Source organism: Saccopteryx bilineata, chromosome 2 (assembly GCF_036850765.1).
Source record: "Saccopteryx bilineata isolate mSacBil1 chromosome 2, mSacBil1_pri_phased_curated, whole genome shotgun sequence".
In the NCBI taxonomy this organism is placed as follows: domain Eukaryota; kingdom Metazoa; phylum Chordata; class Mammalia; order Chiroptera; family Emballonuridae; genus Saccopteryx; species Saccopteryx bilineata.
This window is the reverse complement of record NC_089491.1, coordinates 8,777,685-8,797,083: the sequence shown is the minus strand read 5'-3', so window position 1 is coordinate 8,797,083 and position 19,399 is coordinate 8,777,685. Positions and strand designations below refer to the sequence as shown.

The 19,399-nt window shown below is 42.8% G+C and overlaps 1 protein-coding gene across 13 annotated transcripts in view; it reads left to right on the top strand.

Moving 5' to 3' along the window:
- RALGPS1 (Ral GEF with PH domain and SH3 binding motif 1) overlaps window positions 1–19,399 on the top strand; it is a 330,788-nt gene that overhangs the window by 76,169 nt on the left and 235,220 nt on the right. The window lies entirely within an intron of this gene.

The window sequence follows — 19,399 nt, the reverse complement described above, 5'->3', positions numbered from 1 at the left end:
CACCACATTCTTGTCCATATCCCTGAGTCTCATTTTTATGTCCCACCTATGTATAAAATCATATAGTTCTTAGTCTTTTCTGATTTACTTATTTCACTCAGTATAATGTTACCAAGGTCCATCCATGTTGTTGTAAATGATCCGATGTCATCATTTCTTATGGCTGAGTAGTATTCCATGGTATATATGTACCACATCTTCTTTATCCAGTCATCTATTGAAGGGCTTTTTGGTTGCTTCCATGGCCTGGCCACTGTGAATAATGCTGCAATGAACATGGGGCTGGATGTGTCTTTACATACCAATGTTTTTGAGTTTTGGGGGTATCCCCAGTAGAGGAATTGCTGGGTAATATGGTAGTTCTATTTTTAATTTTTTGAGGAACCACTATACTTTCTTCCATAATGGTTGTACTACTTTACATTCCCACCAACAGTGGATGAGGGTTCCTTTTTCTCCACAGCCTTTCCAACACTTGTTATTACCTGTCTTGTTGATAATAGCTAATCTAACAGGTGTGAGGTGGTATTTAGTTTTGATTTGCATTTCTCTAATAGCTAATGAAGATGAGCATCTTTTCATATATCTCTTTGCCATTTGTATTTCTTCCTGGGAGAAGTGTCTGTTCGTGTCCTCTTCCCATTTTTTAAATTGGATTGTTTGTTTGTTTGTTGTTGAGTTTTATGAGTTCTTTGTATATTTTGGATATTAGGCCCTATTCTGAGCTGTTGTTTGAAAATATCATCTCCCACTTAGCTGTCTGTCTGTTTTGTTGTCAGTTTCTCTTGCTGTGCAAAAGCTTCTTAGTCTGATGTGGTCCCATTCATTTATCTTTGCCTTCACTTCCCTTGCCTTTGGAGTCAAATTCATAAAGTGCTCTTTATAACCAAGGTCCATGAGGTTAGTACCTATGTTTTCTTCTATGTAATTTATTGTTTCAGGTCTTATATATAGGTCTTTGATCCATTTTGAATTAATTTTAGTACAAGGGGATAAACTGTAGTCGAGTTTCATTCTTTTGCATGTGGCTTTCCAGTTTTCCCAGCACCATTTGTTGAAGAGGCTTTCTTTTCTCCATTGTGTGTTGTTGACCCCTTTATCAAAAATTATTTGACCATATATATGTGGTTTTATTTCTGGGCTTTCTATTCTGTTCCATTGGTCTGAGTGTCTTATTTTTCTGCCAATACCATGCTGTTTTGATTATCATGGCTCTATAATATAATTTGAAGTCAGGTATTGTAATGTCCCCAGCTTTGTTCTTTTTCCTGAGGATTGCTTTGGCTATTTGGGTATTTTATAGTTCCATATAAACTTGATGAGTTTTTGTTCCATTTCTTTAAAAAATGACATTGGAATTTTGATGGGCATTGCGTTAAATTTGTATATCGCTTTGGGTAATATAGTCATTTTGACTATATTTATTCTTCCTATCCAAGAACAAGGAATATTTTTTCATTTCATTGTATCTTTTTCGATTTTCCTTAACAATGCTTTGTAGTTTTCATTATATAGGTCCTTTACATTCTTTGTTATGTTTATTCCTAGGTATTTTATTTATTTTTTTGTTGCAACCATGAAGGGGATTATTTTTTTGAGTTTGTTTTTTGATGTTTCATTGTTGACATATAGGAAGTCAATGGGCTTTTGTATATTAATTTTGTACCTTGCAACCTTACTGTATTGGTTTATTGTTTCTAGTAGTCTTTTTGTGGAGTCTTTGGGGTTTTCAATATATAGGATCATATCATCTGCAAAAAGTGAAACCTTTACTTCTTCTTTCCCAATATGAATGCCTTTTATTTCTTTTTCTTGTCTGATTGCTCTGGCTAGAACTTCCAACACTAACTTGAATAAGAGCGGAGAGATAGAATCTATGTAAACACAATTAATTAAAAAAAAAAGAGTGGAGAGAGTGGACAACCTTGTCTTGTTCCTGATTTTAGGGGAAAAGTCCTCAGTTTTATGCCATTTAATATGATGTTAGCTGATGGTTTATCATAAATGGCCTTTATTATGTTGAGATATTTTCCTTCCATACCCATTTTGTTGAGTGTTTTAAACATAAAATGGTGTTGTATTTTATCGAATGCCTTTTCTGCATGTATTGATAGGATCATATAGTTTTTGTTCTTTGTTTTGTTGATATGGTGTATTATATTTACCATTTTACATATGTTGAATCATCCTTGTGATTCTGGGATGGATCCCACTTGATCATGATGAATTATTTTTTTAATTTGTTGTTGTATTCAATTTGCTAGTATTTTAGCATCTGTATTCTTTAGAGATATTGGTCTGTAGTTTTCTTTTTTTGTGCTATCCTTGCCAGGTTTCGGTATGAGGGTTATGTTGGCATCATAAAATGTTGGCCTCATAAAATTGCTTCTTCTTCAATTTTTTGGAAGACTTTGAGTAGAATAGAAACAAGTCTTTGAATGTTTGATAGAATTCACTAGTATAGCCGTCTGGCCCTGGACTTTTATTTTATTTTATTTTTTTTTTAAATTTTTATTTATTTATTCATTTTTAGAGAGGAGAGAGAGAGAGGGAGAGAGAGAGAGACAGAGAGGGAAAGAGAGGAGAGAGAGACAGAGAGAGAGAGAAGGAGGGAGGAGCTGGAAGCATCAACTCCCATATGTGCCTTGACCAGGCAAGCCCAGGGTTTCGAACCGGCGACCTCAGCATTTCCAGTTCGACGCTTTATCCACTGCGCCACCACAGGTCAGGCTGGACTTTTATTTTTGATAGTTCTTTCTATTTCCTCCCTGCTTATGGGTTTGTTTAGACTTTCTGCTTCTTCATGACTCAGTCTAAGAAGATTGTATTGTTCTTAGGAATTTATCCATTTCTTCCAGATTGTTAAATTTGGTGGCATATAGTTTTTCATAGTATTCTACAATAACTCTTTGTATATCTATGATATCTGTGGTGATTTCTCCTCTTTCATTTTGGATTTTGTTTATATGAGTCCTTTCTCTTTTTTTTCTTAGTGAGTCTTGCCAAGGGCTTGTTAATTTTGTTGATCTTTTCAAAGAACCAGCTCCTTGTTTTATTATTTTTTTCTATAGTTTTTCTGTTCTCTATTTCATTTATTTCTGCTCTGATTTTTATTATTTCCTTTCTTCTGCTGGTTTTGGGTTGCCTTTGTTCTTTTTTTTTCTAGTTCTTTAAGATGTGAATTTAAGTGGTTTACTTGGGCTCTCTCTTTGTTCAAATAGACCTGTAGTGATATGAACTTCCCTCTTATTACTGCTTTTGCTGCATCCCAGAGATTCTGATATGTCATATTGTTATTTTCATTTGTCTGTATGTAACTTTTGATCTCTGCTTTTATTTTTTCTTTGACCCACTCATTTTTTAAAAGTATGTTGTTTAGTTTCCACATTTTTGTGGGTTTGTTTACCTCTTTTTTGCAGTTGTATTCTAGTTTCAAGGCTTTATGATCAGAGAATATGCTTGGTATAATTTCAATCTTTCTGAATTTGTTGTTGTTATTTTTGTGGCCCAACATATGGTCAATTCTTGAGAATGTTCCATGTACACTAGAGAAAAATGTATACTCTGGCACTTTGGGATGAAATGTCCTGTAGATGTTTATCATATCCAATTGTTCTAGTGTTTTATTTAAGGCCAATATTTCTTTATTGATTTTCTGTTTGGATGAGCTATCTAGAGCCGTCAGTGGTGTATTGAGGTCTCCAAGTATTGGGTTGGGGAATAAGTTCGTAGCGTTTTTACCGAAGACTTTTATTTAAACAAAAAACAATAATTATATCAATAAGTTAATCAATTATATATTCGCCGTTGCTGTTTACAACCTCTTCCCACCTCTCGACCAATTTGTTGATGCCGTTCCGCCAAAAATTGCCTGGTCTGGTTCAAAGAAGTTGTTAAGCCAGTTTTTAAGGACCTCTTTGTTATTGAAGGTAACGCCCTTCATATGGTTTGACAGGGAGCGGAAAAGATGGTAATCAGTCAGTGCAAGGTCCGGAGAATACGGCGGATGCTGAAGGACCTCCCATTCGAGCTCTTGGAGTGCGGCTTTGATGACTTGTGCAACATGGGGCCTGGCGTTGTCATGAAGGAGTATGGTTTGACCATGTCGATCAGGTCTTTTCAGTCGAATAGCCTCATTCACGCGGTGTAGCTGGGCAATGTAGAGCTCCTTGTTGACCGTGGCATTCTTTTCGAGCATTTCCCAGTTCTTCATCGAATTCAGAAGGCCTTCCGCTGCGGCAGGTGTCATCGACGTCAAAGTCGCCATTTTTGAACTTTGCAAACTATTTCCGTGCTGTACACTCGCCTATGACACCTTCTCCATACACGTCGCAAATGTCCCGGGCTGCTTCGGCAGCTTTTTGACCTCGATGAAAAGCAAAGAAGAGCAGGTGTCGAAAATGTTGATTTTTGCCTCCTGGGTATTCCATTTCTAAGCCTCAAAACTAATAAAAAATTAAATAACTCAAAAAGACAATTAACATAGTTTTGTAGAGCAGAAAGAGTTTTATCGAATGAATACTTACCCTTTGCCAAACAGCAAACAAATCATTGTAAAATAAAATATAAAAACGCTACGAACTTATTCCCCAACCCAATATGATTGTATTTTTGTCGGTTTTTGTTTTTAGGTCAGTCAGTAGCTGTCTTATATATTTTGATGCTCCTTGGTTTGGTGCATATATATTAAGAAGTGTTATGTCTTCTTGATTCAGTGTCCCCTTTATCATTATGAAATGACCGTTTTTGTCTCTGATTACCTTTGCTGTCTTGTAGTCAGCATTGTTAGATATGAGTATTGCTACACCTGCTTTTTTTTGGATGTTATTTGCTTGGAGTATTGTTTTTCAACCTTTCACTTTGAATTTGTTTTTATCCTTGTAGCTTAGGTGTGTTTCTTGTAGGCAGCATACAGTGGGATTTTCTTTTTTAATCCATTCTGCTACTCTGTGTCTTTTTATTGGTGAGTTCAGTCCATTTACATTTAGTGTAATTATTGACACTTGAGGGTTTCCTATTGCCATTTTATATATTGCTTTCTGATAGTTTTGTATCTTGTTTGGTTCTTCTCTTTTGTTTTTCTATCATTTGTTTTTGTTTGGTTATAATCCATACTTTTTTCCTGTTACTTATTTTTTCAAGCCATGTGCTTCTGTGGTGGTTTTTTCAGGGGTGGTTACCATTAAGTAATGGAAAGAATACCTATCATGTTCATTGTAGTACATTATCTCATGAGTGCTTCTGCACTTCGTCCTCCTTTGCTACTGTTAATCTTTGTCCTCTCCCCTTTTTTGTTTTTGTTGTCACAGATTACTCTTGTTTTTATTGTGATCTTGATGGAACTTTTACTTGTAGTTTTATTTTGTTTTGTTCTTTGCATTTGGTTGGACAGCCCCCTTTAGTATTTCCTGCAGTGGGAGTTTTCTGGTGATAAATTCCCTCATCTTTTCTGTATCTGTGAATGTTTTTATTTCTCCTTCATATTTGAAGGATAGCTTTGATGGGTATAGTATTCTTGGCTGGAAGTTCCTCTCTTTCAGAACTTTAAATATTGGGGTCCACTCTCTCCTAGCTTGTAGAGTTTCTGCTGAGAAATCTGATGATAATCTAATGGGCCTTCCTTTATATGTTGTATTCTTCTTTTCCCTGGCTGCCTTGATAATTTTTTCTTTGTCATTGGTTTGTGCCAATTTCATTATCATATGCCTTGGAGTAGGTTTGTTAGGGTTAAGATAACTCGGTGTTCTGTTTGCTTCTTGAATTCGAGGCTTTAGTTCTTTCCACAGGCTTGGGAAGTTCTCATCTATTATTTGTTTGAATAAGTTCTCCATTCCATTTTCTCTCTCTTCTCCTTCTGATATACCCATTATTCATATGTTGCTGCTTTTTATGGAATCAGACAATTTCTGTAGGGCTTTCTCAGTTTTTAAAACTTGTGAGTCTCTCTCCTCTTCTAGAGAGCCTCTAGTTGGCTGTCTTCTATGTCACTAATTCTCTCCTCTATCTGGCCTGTTCTATTAGCTAAGCTTGTTACCTCATTTTTCAGTTCATGAATTGAGTTTTTCATTTCTGTTTGATTCGTTTTCATAGTTTCAATTTCCTTGGTGATGTATTCTTTCTGTTCATTGAATTGTTTTTTGAGCTCCCTAAATTGCCTTTCTGTGCTTTCTTGTATATATTCCTGAGTATTTTTAGGATTTCAATTTTAAATTCTCTGTCATTAAACTCCAAGGTTTCCAAGCTATTGAAATTTTTTCTACAGATTTTTTCTCATCTATCTGAGCTACATCTCTTTCTTTTGTATTCATGATATTCAATTTCTTTTTTCTTAATGGCGTGTGAGAGTGGTATTGTTAATAACACTAATAAGAATTTTTATAAAAAATAAAAAAATGATTTTTGAGAAAATACAGTGGAAAACTGAAAATTCTATTTTGCTAAGTGGAACAAAAACTATATAGAATGGAGGGCCTGAGTTGGGGGGGAAGTGACAAAGAGGCAAAAAAAAAAACCAACGATGTAAGAACCTACAAAATGCTACAAGGAAAAAAATTGGATCAATAATAAAATAATTTGTTTGTAAATGATGGTCGAATGAGAGAAATAGTGAAAGAGAAAAGAAGAAAAAAGAAAAAGAAAAAAAAACAGTGAAAAATGAAAATTCTATTGTATTAAGTGGAACAAAAACTATATAGAATGGAGAGCCAGAGTTGGGGGAAATCCTAATGAGGTGAAAAGCAAAGTAAAAAGCACACAAAATCCCACAAAGAAAAAATTTGAATCCAGAATAAAATAATTTGTGAGAGAGGATCGAATGAGAGAAAAAGTGAAAGAGAAAAGAAGAAAGAAAAAGAGAGAGAGAAAAAAAGAAAAAAGAAAAAATAGTTAAGGTTTTTGGAATATAACTCTCATTGAATAAAAAAAAGAATGGAAAGCGTAACACCTATGGATACTGAAGTTCAAAATGGAAAGAGAATAATAAAACGGAAAGAGGATAAAATGTCCAAGGTGGAAGGAAAAAAAAAGATAAAAAATGAAAGAAAAAAAATGGAAAAAGTTATAAAGCATGTGAATTTTTTCTGTTTTGAGAAGTTATCTTCTTCCTTTTTCCTTCTTTCTCTTTTTGGCTGGTGGCGCTGTACCCCAGGTTCTGCCCCTGTGGCACTCTTAGGCAGAGACTTGCAGTTTATGTGTCACTATGGTGATGACATAAACTAGGCCTTGGCCTGTTGGTAGGTGGGGCTTGTTAGCATTTGCAGCCTCCAACAATGGGAGAGTCTGTTTTCCCTGAGCCTCTCCCCAAATCTCTCCTTCCTGAACCAGCAGCCTGGGGACCCAGCTGTGAAGTTGCCCTAACCACTGCCTGGAGAGCAAGAGGCTCTAAGAGCTGCCAAATCCCCCCTCTGTCCCTGCTCAAAGCAGGGTTCTGGGTATGGCTTTGCCAGCCAGAGCCGCCAGCATAATCAGGCAGGGCTGGGAGCCGACTGCTTTTCAGGTGTCATTCTATGAGCCTCTGGGCATGTCTAGTATGCCTCAGCGCTCTGCGGGTCTACTCTCCTCAGGCTTTTTTCACTTTATAACCTGTATTGGCTGGTAGGGAGATGCCCCATTCACTGCCTGCAGAGCAAGAGGCCCTAAAAGCAGACAAGTCCCTCCTCCAGGTCTGTTCAAAGCACAGGCCTGGGTATGAAAGCTCTGCCAACCAGAGCCACCAGCTTAAGCTGGCAGGGGAGTGAGCTGACTTCTGGACAGGCTCCTTTCTAAGGTCCCCCAGATATATCTAGTTAAATTTGCCTCAGTGCTCAGTGGGTCTGCTCTCCACAGGCTTCTCCTTTGTTAGCAAGCCTACAGCCCAGCCCACACAACTTCTGCAGTGTTCTCTGAGGTCTGTTCCATGAGACTGTGCTTTTTAACCTGTATCGGCTGGCAGGAATTTGCCCCAGCCACTGCCTGCAGAGCAGGAGGCCCTAAGAACTATCAAGTCCCTCCTCTGGTTCCACTTAAATGGCAGCCCTGGGAAAGAAGACTTTGTCAGCCAGAGCTGCCAGTGTAAGCCAGCCAGGCAGTGAGCAGACTGTGGGTTAGGCTTCTTTCAGTGTTCTGTGGGTCTGCTCTCCAGAGGCTGCCTACAGGCTGCCTGTGTGCCATTCCCCCCAGCACTTCCTCAGTAATGTGCTTTGTTAGCCTGTATGGCTGGTGGAGGCACCCCGCCCAGACAGGTCTGGGCATAAGGAAGCTGGCTCTCACGCACTTCCCATGTGCTGTTAGTTTCGGGGAGCGGGGATTATACAGAAACTCTGGCTACAGCCCATGCAGAAGGCCACTGCTGACAGTCTCCAACCTGGCCCTCCGCAGGGAACACAGGTGCCTATGCCAGAAGTGCCAGGTGGAACCACTCGCACATTGCCCGCGCTTGCTGACCGGGAGACTGGGAGACCAGGAGTCCGGGAGTAAACAAAGCGCAAAACCGCTCTGGTATCAGTCTCTGTAGGCAACTGCCCGCCCACCTCTGCTGGGGTTTGCTGCTGGTGTTAGCTCCGTGTCTGCGATCTCAATCTGAGCCATGGGCACACTCTCTCCTTGGCTTGAATGTCTCTGCCCTAGCCAGCTTCTTCCCTCTTCCCTAACACTCCCTTCCTCTCAGTTCCAAGTGAAAACAGCCCTTCCTCAGGTCAGTGAGGGAAGTGGAATACTCCATTCTCTGTCTTATTTCCTTCAGAGTGGATTATATAATCAGCCACCTTTTTGCCCAATCATACCTTTGTTTGATGTATGTGTATTTCAAATGCTTCTGGGATTGTTTTTCTGTCTCTAGTTGTTGAATTTGTTGAAGTTTCAGGGAGAGGTATTGGGAGCACCCCCCATGGCGCCATTTCTCTGTTGTCACTCTCTATTATTTTAACGAGAATGTTTTGTTTAAATCTTAAATCCATCAAAAATTTATTCTTATGTATAGTATTAGGTGAAATTTTAAATTAATCCCCCCTCAGGTGAATAGTAAATTGTTTCGTCAGCATTTACTGAATAATTTATTCTTTTTTTTATTATTATTTTTATTTTTTTTCATTTTTCTGAAGCTGGAAACGGGGAGAGACAGTCAGACAGACTCCCGCATGCGCCCGACCGGGATCCACCCGGCACGCCCACCAGGGGCGATGCTCTGCCCACCAGGGGGCGATGCTCTGCCCATCCTGGGCGTCGCCATGTTGCGACCAGAGCCACTCTAGCGCCTGAGGTAGAGGCCACAGAGCCATCCCCAGTGCCCGGGCCATCTTTGCTCCAATGGAGCCTTGGCTGCGGGAGGGGAAGAGAGAGACAGAGAGGAAAGCGCGGCGGAGGGGTGGAGAAGCAAATGGGCGCTTCTCCTGTGTGCCCTGGCCGGGAATCGAACCCGGGTCCTCCGCACGCTAGGCCGATGCTCTACCGCTGAGCCAACCAGCCAGGGCTGAATAATTTATTCTTCCCTACTGTTTCTAATGCCATCTTGATCACATATTAGTTCTCCTATATACTTGATTCTAGTTTCTGGACTGTGTTCTGTCCTGCTGATTTGTTCATCTCTTTCCTGTGGTTTCCTGGCAGGACAGATCCCTTTTCATTGTACTTCTTTTTTGTAAAGTTCTTAGCTATTTTTAATTATTCTTCCAGATTACATTTTAGATCAATTTGTTGAATTCCAAAATTAATTCCCTTAGGATTTAGAATGAGCTTACATTTTATTTATAGATCAGTTCTGGAGAATTGATGTCTTTACAATATACCATATTTCCCTATGTATAAGACATTCCTGTGTATAAAACGCATCTTAATTTTGGGGCCCAAAATTTGAAAAAAATGTATTACATAAAGTTATTGAACTCAAGTTTTATTCATTATAAAGTTCATACAACTCTCATCCATGCAAAAGAATGGGAAATGCAAGTAAAAAATCTACAACCACTGTATAAGACGAACTGTTTTTAGACCCCAAATTTTTTGAGAAAGGGTGCATCTTACACGTGGGGAGATATGGTAATCTCCTTATTAAGAGAAGTGAAATATCTCTCCTTGGATTTTAAACTATCTTTTTTGTCTTTTAGTAAAATTTCATCATTTGCTTCAAATGACTTCTATACATTTAAAAAAAAATTATTGACTTTAGAGAAAGAGGAAGGTGGGGAGAGAGAAAAGGAAACATCAATCTGTTCCTGTATGTGTCTTGACTGGGGATTGAACCTGCAACCTTTGTGTATTGGGACAGTGCTCCAGCCAGCTGAGCCATCCAGCCAGGGCTGTACATTTTTTTAAAGTTTATTTCTAGATGTAGATATATTTTTGTTAGTAGGCTCTTGTGCCAGTACATTTTCTAGCCACTTATTGTTTGAATAGAAGAAACAGTTACTTTTATGGCTAAATGTCTAACACTCATAGTTTTTCTTCAATCCAATTCCATTGCTTCCAATCTTCTCAGAATTCTTTTTTTGTTTTTTGAGATTTTATTTATTGATTTTTAGAGGGAGCAGAAAGAGAGAAGGTAGGGGTAGGAGCAGGAAGCATCAATTCATAATTGCTTCTCATTTGTGCCTTGACCAGGCAAGCATGGGGTTTCGAACCAGTGACCTCAGCATTTCAGGTCAATGCTCTATCCACTGCGCCACCACAGGCCAGGCAAATCTCCTAGGAATTCTTAATTTTTGGTTTGTTGATGTCATCCTTCCTTGTATTTTAACACTGCAACAGAGTTCTTGTTGTTTTTTATTTCTTCGGTCATTTCAATAAAATTTAAAGAGGGGAAGGCAAATGTGTGGACCCAATTTATGACCTTAAAACCAAAATCCATTTTTATAGTTTGATATGAAAATGTCATTTTCTCTGCACACTTCTGGCACCAGCATCCCATTCCTAACTCCCTGCAGTGTTCTCCATGGAGTGCAGAATGATACTTGAAGACAATTTAGAGCTAGGTGGCTGTTTCCCTTAAACTTCGCCTCCGAATTCATGGGCATGCCCTTTATTCCTAGCAGGATTTTTCGGCTGCTGCCCAGACTGTTCTCCCACCCCTTCTCCAGCCAGACCTTGGTCCCTGGAGATACCTTTTCTCCAATTTTGGTGGGACGTGCCAGACTGCATAATGTCAGGAGTCAGTGGTATTTGTCAGGAAGGCTCCAAAGTGTGGGCGTCCTATTTTGCCAATCTACTTCTTATCTTGAGGTTTCTAACTTGAGGTTTCTAAAGTACCTGATTAGAGAAGAAACAGCATCAAAGGAGAGTCAAAGCACCTGCATTGTGAGCCAGGCCAGGGCCTGGCTCCCCACCATATGTTTCTCTGGTCAAAGCTGGTTGAAGCAAGTGACAGGCTCGTAGCCCAGCCTAGCCTCCCGTACTCCCTGAGCTCAGTCTGTATCTTGGACCTGCCCCTTCCTCTGGCCAGCAGCAGTGTCCAGGAACCTGCAGGCCAGGCAGGCACATTTAGGAGTACATGTGAGAGTCAAAGAAGGCTGAGCCCTCGTCCTCTCAGGGATCTCACAGCAGCAAGTGGCGACAAAACAGGGCCTTGAACAGGTCTGTGACCTTATGGCCTCCTAAAGGGCCCAGTTAATGACCTGGACCCTTACCAGTCAGACCAGTTAAATCCTTGCCCTTGGCAGAGGCTAGGAGAGAGGGTGTGGTCCCCCTGTTCTTTAGAGCAGTGGTTTTCTACTCCTATGGACCGGTGCTGTTCTGCCAGAAATTTTTTGCTGGTCCGTGAAAGAGTTAACCACCTTGATGTTGTATGAAGATTAAAGACCCACTGAAATTTCTGGTGGACCGGCACTGTGGACTGGTAGTTGAAAACCACTGCCTTAGAGTAGCAGTCTCCTGTCCCCATCTGCTGTCCACCACAGACAGTGTATGTGTGGCCCCACATTCACTAGTGTAAAATACCTGAACCTCAACACCCCAGTGCTATGACTCAATGATTTTACATGAAATGGCGAGCCCCTAGTTATAAGCCTGGTTGTGGTGATTGTGTGTGTGTTGGGGATAGGGAGTGGAGTGGGATGTAAGGATATAGAATCCCTTCTTAAATTTTTAAACTTTTTATTTTGAAATAATTTTAGACTTACAGAAAAGTGGCAAAATAATATAGAGCACTCATGTCTCTCCTTCACCCAGCTTATCTAACCATAGTACAGTCATCAAATTAACGTTGATGTTTTTCAAATGTGACCAATGTCGCTCTAATGTTTTTTTCACATTGCAGGATTCAGTCCAGGATTCTTGCCTGCATTTAGCTGTCTCATTTGTCTCCTCCCATGTGACATTTCCCTGGTCTGTCCAGAAGGTCACATCAGCTCCTCATTGGATGAAATTTACAGTCTGGTTTCTGTGTTTCTGTTTCACTACACACTGAGTGAAAGCTTCTCATCTGAGAGACTTCATGTGGCCCTGGGTGTTGTTCTAGGTGTGTGGCTGGCTGGTACTAGTATGGAAGTCAGCGCTGCCTCCCAGGGCCACTGTTCTCTCTCCAGGGAAGGGAAGCCGCTGACAGTCCCGCCCTTGCCATCTTCTCTGAGGCTCGCCTTGTCAGGTGTCCTCCTCTCTTTCTCTTGCATTTTTAATGTTTTGCCCTCCACTAGCTTACCGTGCTGAGAACATGCTCAGGAGTGCCTGGAAACCCCGGCCTCCATCAGCTGCCTGCACCTCTTGCTTTCCCTTTTTTGCTCCGCTGGCCCTGGGGAGTCAGGAACTTCTCTCCCTTTGCCTTCCCCTGATGGGGTCTGTGCTCCATCAGACCCCAAGACTGTCGTGGGTGTCTGGGATGTTCTGGGTAGACCACCCTGATTTCCTCACTCTTCCCTTTTCCCCCACTTCCTGAAACTCCCTTCAGCCCTCCACATAGGTATCCCAGACCTCCCGTTTTTCTATGGAAAACATCCCCCCCCTTGTTCCAGTGGGAAAATCGGGTCTGTCTTAGCAGCCAGTGGCTGCGGATGGGATTTCGCTCCTCCACCTGTCTTCTGCAGCCTTGTTTTGGAACAAAGGAACCTTTGGTTTCAAGAGTAACAATGTGAGTGCATAGAGAATGGGGAAGCTCTAGCCGGCTTCTTCATAAAGGGTTTTAAATAAAACTATTCTGGCAATCATGGCCCTGGCCGGTTGGCTCAGCGGTAGAGCGTCGGCCTGGCGTGCAGGGGACCCGGGTTCGATTCCCAGCCAGGGCACATAGGAGAAGCGCCCATTTGCTTCTCCACCCCTCCGCCGCGCCTTCCTCTCTGTCTCTCTCTTCCCCTCCCGCAGCCAAGGCTCCATTGGAGCAAAGATGGCCCGGGCGCTGGGGATGGCTCCTTGGCCTCTGCCCCAGGCGCTAGAGTGGCTCTGGTCGCGCCCCGGAGGGGCAGAGCATTGCCCCCTGGTGGGCAGAGCATCGCCCCTGGTGGGCGTGCCGGGGTGGATCCCGGTCGGGCACATGCGGGAGTCTGACTGTCTCTCCCCGTTTCCAGCTTCAGAAAAATACAAACAAACAAACAAACAAACAAAAAACTATTCTGGCAATCAGAGAATTAGTTTTCTTTTGAGAACCCTTTCCTGGTTTTATGAGAAATGCATATTCGTCACTCATGTTCCTCCTGTTGCCTTAACTTCAAATTGATTTCTCATAGTCTTGTGCTAAGAAAGCATTGCCCACCCTGCCCCAGGGAGGGTGAAGGGGGTGGTGACGGGCATTAGCACTAGTGATGGCTGTCATTCACTGAGACACACTGCCCAGTGCTTCTAACGTACATCCTGCTGTGAGTCCTTCAACATCTGTGAGGGCGGTACCACATTCTCCCATTTCTACAAATGAGGAAGATGAGGCTTGGCCAGGTCAAGAAACTTGCCAAGGACACAAAGTAAAGGATAGATGAGAATTCAAATCCTGATACATCTGTTCTCTAAGCCACAGAGGTACCTGGCTCCTTTTACTGCTTCAGAGCTTGTGCTGTAGCTGCCCTGTTCTTAGCTTTACCAGGCCTGTGGTCACAGGTGTGCCCTCCGGGGTGGAGCCCGCTGAGCTGCAGGTGACTGCGAGGCCTGCCCACGTCCAGTGTGCTCCGCACTGTCCGCAGACTGAAGACTGGGCGCTATAAACACACCCCTCTGTTTTCCAGGTGAACGTAGGTCTTTCTGTGATTGTTAAACCACACATTCACATAAAAGTGTTGGTGATTTGTCATAGCTTTTTGTTATCAAGGATTTTTCTTAATCAGCAGATGTGAAAAAGAGAACTAAATTACTGTTGTTGCAAAGGAAGGTCTCAAATGCATTTTCATATCTACTGATATATCTGTATATTTATTTATATCTATACATTTGTGGATGTGTGTTTAAGTGCTGTCCTACACTGTGTGAACTATCTGACCTTGGGCGCAGGGACCAGGGGCTATGGGGGAGGAGACTTTTCTTTTGTACTTTGTACCTTTTTTCCCCCCAGTTTATATCATTTTAATATGTACATGTATTACTTTCATTTAAAAAATTGGAAAGTCCTCCTACCTGGAAAGGTTAGGCATCCCGGCTGGACTTGGGCTTCTGAGGCTGAGCTGGGATCTGCTCACCTCTGCTTCTCCGGCCTCAGCATAGTGTGTGGGCTGGGGGCAGGGCTGGGCCAGCGCTTGTCACAGGAATTCGTGGGTCGCTGCCTCCTTGTGCCAGTCCTGCCCCAGCTCCATAAATGTCGGTGCTTCCCTTGCCCAAGTAGATACCCCATCCTAACTCTTTTCTCCAGGTTTGCTCACTTTCACAAGTTTATCCCCTTTTCATGGTATCATATTTGCAGACCTTCAATCTCAAAACCCAGCCCTCTCTCCCAAGTGCAGCTGCTTTCTCTCCTTCACGGAGGCACAACAGTGCCTTCTCAGCTGTCTAGCCTTCCCTCAGTGAGGAGGTGAGATGTTGGATGTTGAACATCTGGCGGGATTGTTTGCAAGGAACGGGAGGGTGAGGGCAAACACTACCGTGAACAACGGCATTGCGGGTCTGCCTTGTCTACATGGCCAGGCCACTCTTTGAAAGCCACCTGACACTGCAGCTTGCCAGGAGAAGAAGCTTGGCTAGTCCAGAGGGGGTCAGGAGGAGGCAGAGATAACAGCAGTGCCAGCCCGCACAAGGCCAGTCTTCCTGAGCTACCGGCTGGTAGGCCAGCCACAGAGTGGTGGTTGCCCTGGGGAAAACCTTTTGACAATACAAAATTGGATCCTGTATCTGTGTGTGTGTGTGTGTGTGTGTGTGTGTGTGTGTGTGTGTATGTACACTTATTGCCTCAGAAGTGGACCAAAAATTGGTGGAGGGGTTGTGAGCAGAAGCCATCTTTGTTTTCTTTCTATTCGTCTTTGTCACAGTTTCTGTTCTAGACACAGGAAGGTGGAACAAGCTTCGACCACGTCTGCGGAGAGCAGCACGCCCCTCACTGAGGAATTGGGCTCTGAACTGGGCTTGGCGTCCATTTTCATACTTGTCTGGACATTTGGAAGAGATTACTCTCTTGTAATTGAACATTCCTGGATGTGTGTATTTTCTTTGAAACAAACTCTGTAACTTTAGGAAAAAAGTGGTTATTCTTCCTTTTCAACAGTGGTCTGCACCAGACTATCTCATGTTATTTTCTTGGTTTCCTGAACCTGAAATGCTGAAGAAGAATTCTGAGTTTGGAAGGAAACCAGCATTGCATATGGGATTTTCCTTCCCCTCCTCAGGAGCCCACACACACCAGCCCAGACTCTGTCATATGGAAATAAGAGACGTGAGATTGTTCTGTGGTTCTGATACAACTGCCACGTGCTTGCAAAGTTACATCATGAGAATTGCTTTTTCTCCTGCAGTGTTTTGGTTTCCAAGGAGGTGTTAGCAGCCTGAGAGAGAGAGAGAAAGAGAGAGAGAGAGAGAGAGAGGCAGAGGGAGGGTGGAAAGATCGGGTTTTGGTGTGTACAGATTAATACGGCCAAACTAAAAAGCTGGTGCTCTAACTTTTAGGCTAGACTACCTCCAATGTAGCAGGGGACACAGTTAATGCAGGTATGTGAAAGTGTATCCCCAAGTTAACAGTGTAATTTCTCTCTGAGCACCAGTTTCCTCAGCTGTAAAAAAAAGAAAAAAAAATTAATGCATATAAACCCCGAGCCAGAGCCTGAAACAAAGTGTCTACTAAGTGATGGTCAGACTGCATGTGAGCCCCTCGAGGCCGAGGGCTACCTGACTGCCCTGTACAGCTCAGGGCTTAGGAGAAGTTGCCGTGTGTTTGCTGAACAGGTGATGGAGAGACGGGGGGCGGGGGGCGGGCGGATGACAGAATGCTGGTGATGTGACTGTAGTATCGGGCCATCTGTTAAAACTAACATTGTGCCTGGCTTACTTGCTATGTCCCGGTGCCCATGCTAGTCTAGGATGGAGACGGGGCTGGGGTGAACTGAGAAGGGGGAACTCACTCTCTTGTGCTCCTGGCACAGGGGCATCTCAGGTGTCTTTTCACACCTCCGTGCCTCCACATGCGCTGACTGACTTCCCCGTTCTCTGTCCTTTCCTTGGAACACCCCCACTCATCCTTTAGGAGGCATTTCAACAGCTCTTCTCAGTGATATCTTCTTTGAATACCCCCCAAGAGGTGAACCTATGATTTGTTACAGCTTGTGCCTTTACTGGATTTTCTCCCATGCTACACAGCAGGATCCTGGGGGTGGGGGCTGTGCCATCTTCAACTCCGGATCCCCAGAACCGGCCCGCCAGCTGTCTCCGTGGAGTGGTGTTGAGTGAACAAGCAGTCTGATGATCAGCATGTGGCTGTGAGGTCAACATCTACCCAGTTGTAACAGCCCTTCCTTTCCCCTCACAAGCAGTTCATCAGCAAGTCTTGTTTGTTCCACCTCCTGACCCCTTCCCAAATCCATTCCTCTTCCCCATGGCCGGCAGTCCAACTCATCACTGTCCTGTACCCACCACTGGCTTCACTACTCCTGTTTTTTAGCTTTCCTATCCTAGTTCTCCACATGGCAGTCACAGTGATCTTCAAAAACAGATCGGATCATGTCACTCCCTTGCTCACGACCCTCTACTCTATTCAAAGAAAACCCAAACACCCCACCTCTGTGTCTCTCTAAGACCTCCCACTCTCTAAGCTCCAGCTATGACCATCTGCCTCTATCACAAAGCTACTGAGTTCCTGTGTCTCAGGGCCTTTGCACTTGCTTTTTTATGGAGGACTCCTTTCTAAGGTTCAGTTCAAACATCATATCTGCAGAGTCCTTCCTTGACCACCCTGGCAAATACTGTATTCCACTCTATTTTATTTTTTCAAGACATTTCTCATCTAAAATTGACTTCTTTGTTCAGGTGTATTTTCTGACTCTACCCTGGAATGTAAACTCTATGGTAGCAGGGCCTGCTCACTTCCTGTGGTCCTCAGTGACTGGAACGATTCTGAATCTGAATGGGAAAAAAATGACATTATTTTCACAAAATTTTAACTAAAGTATAGCATTTCTCTCAGTAACTAATAAATATAGACAAATGAATCACAGTAATATAGTATCTAGGACTATGTCACCAATAAAAGTCACAGTACATAATAACTCTGGGTATCTCAGAATACCTGTACTCAAAACTACTTTGAAACTATGGTGGTTTTCAGATGCACTGATAGATCTTGTTATTTAATGCAGTAATAAATACATATATTCCCTTACATGAATTACATCTATTACTACATCACAAATTGTTTTTAAAATAATTTAATGGCTGCACTTTAATGTAATTGGCTTCCTGTGTAATTTTATTTTATGCATTTAGAAACATTTCTGTGACAAAGGGCCCAGAGGCTTCACCAGACTGCCAAAAGGGTCTAAGGCACAAACACAAACTCCAGTGCTTACATGACGTCGGCGCTTTGTGAATGAATGGATGGATGATGACACATATCTTCCCCCATTCGGATGAGTCCCTGTGTTTTCACAGGGTAAAACTTGGCATGAACTTGGTGTTTAGGAAATAGCTTTGGTCAAGGTCTTTTGGAAATCTAACTATCTGACACTGGAAAAGAGACATGTATTACAAAGCAGTGGGAACCAGGCCCAGTGCCGCCTCTTCCAAACACAGCTCTTTCTTCAGCTTCTCTCTGTGCATCTCCTTCTGCCCGACTGTTCCTGTACCCAGCCTCGACTCCTGAGGGTGCAATGCCTCCATCTGGTTAACCAGCAGAATGAGGTGGCCACTGTGGCTCAGTTAGTCTGGCCTGGCAGGCTTGGTTCCTACCTTCAGAGGCCCTCCTGTGGGGTTGCAGAGGGGTGCTTAGAGAGGGGCCTGGGCTGGGCTGACCTTGTTGGCAGTCTGGTTTCTGATGAGGAGTTGGGGCTTGGCTAGGTCTCAGGGACCAGAAGTGGATGGGTGGGCGTTTCTCTGGGCCCCAAAAAGGATCTTCCATTCTGTTGGTTCTGTTTTTTCTTAGCAGGTGAAATATCACTTGTCTGAGAATTCCTGCCCATAAATAAGACTGTTTTTGTCAGTGGCGAGACATGTAGGAGTCAGATCGGAAACAAGTACTCTGTCTTTCTAGCTCAGGCTGCCCATAGGAAGCCTATTGGGTATTCAGACAGAGTCAAGATCAGACTGATACTTCCTTCTTTTCCATCTGCCTCCAGAACATCTTTCCCAGTGACCTTTGGGTTTGACCTTGCTCTCCAAGATTGATTTTCTCATGGGCACCACAGATCCAACATGTCCCAAATTAAATTCAACAACTTTCCCTACACATCTGCTATACTACCTCTATGCTTCGGGATGTATCTCTCACCAACCAGGTTATTGGGCCAGATGCTACACTGCCTCTGTTTCTTCCCTTGATGAAGGACATGCCATCCTTTTGGTACCACCAACCAGAAACCATTCATCCTTAGCTTGTTGTCCCTCACCCCCTCATTCTTTCTATTGAATTTCTGTCCTTATTGTATTTCAGTCTATCTTATTCTCTCTAACTTACTTCACTGCTACAACCTCAGCTCAGAGGACCCTTCTCATCTCTTTCTTGCCTGGAGAATTGCAGTTGCCTGCCAACTGGTACCTTTGCCTTCTCCTTCCCTTCCCCCATTACATTCTCCCTACACTCCTTGTCACTTTCCTGCTAAAAAGCTGGTGTGGCTACAGTTCTTTGATGTTCAGTAATATGATAAATGCTCTACTAGGATTATATACACATTGGTATGAAAGGAACTGGTTTCGCTTTGGGTGGTCCAGGTGTGAAAGCCAGATGGAATGCCATTTGAGCAGGATCTTGAATGATGATGGGATAGGGGGCCAGCATGAGCAAAGGCACCAACGCCTGACTTACTTTAGCTCGCTGTCCTTCAGATCCCTCAGGTGCAATATGGGTGTAGTAACAGAACTTCTGCGAGGGTTAGAGGAGTGAAGGTAT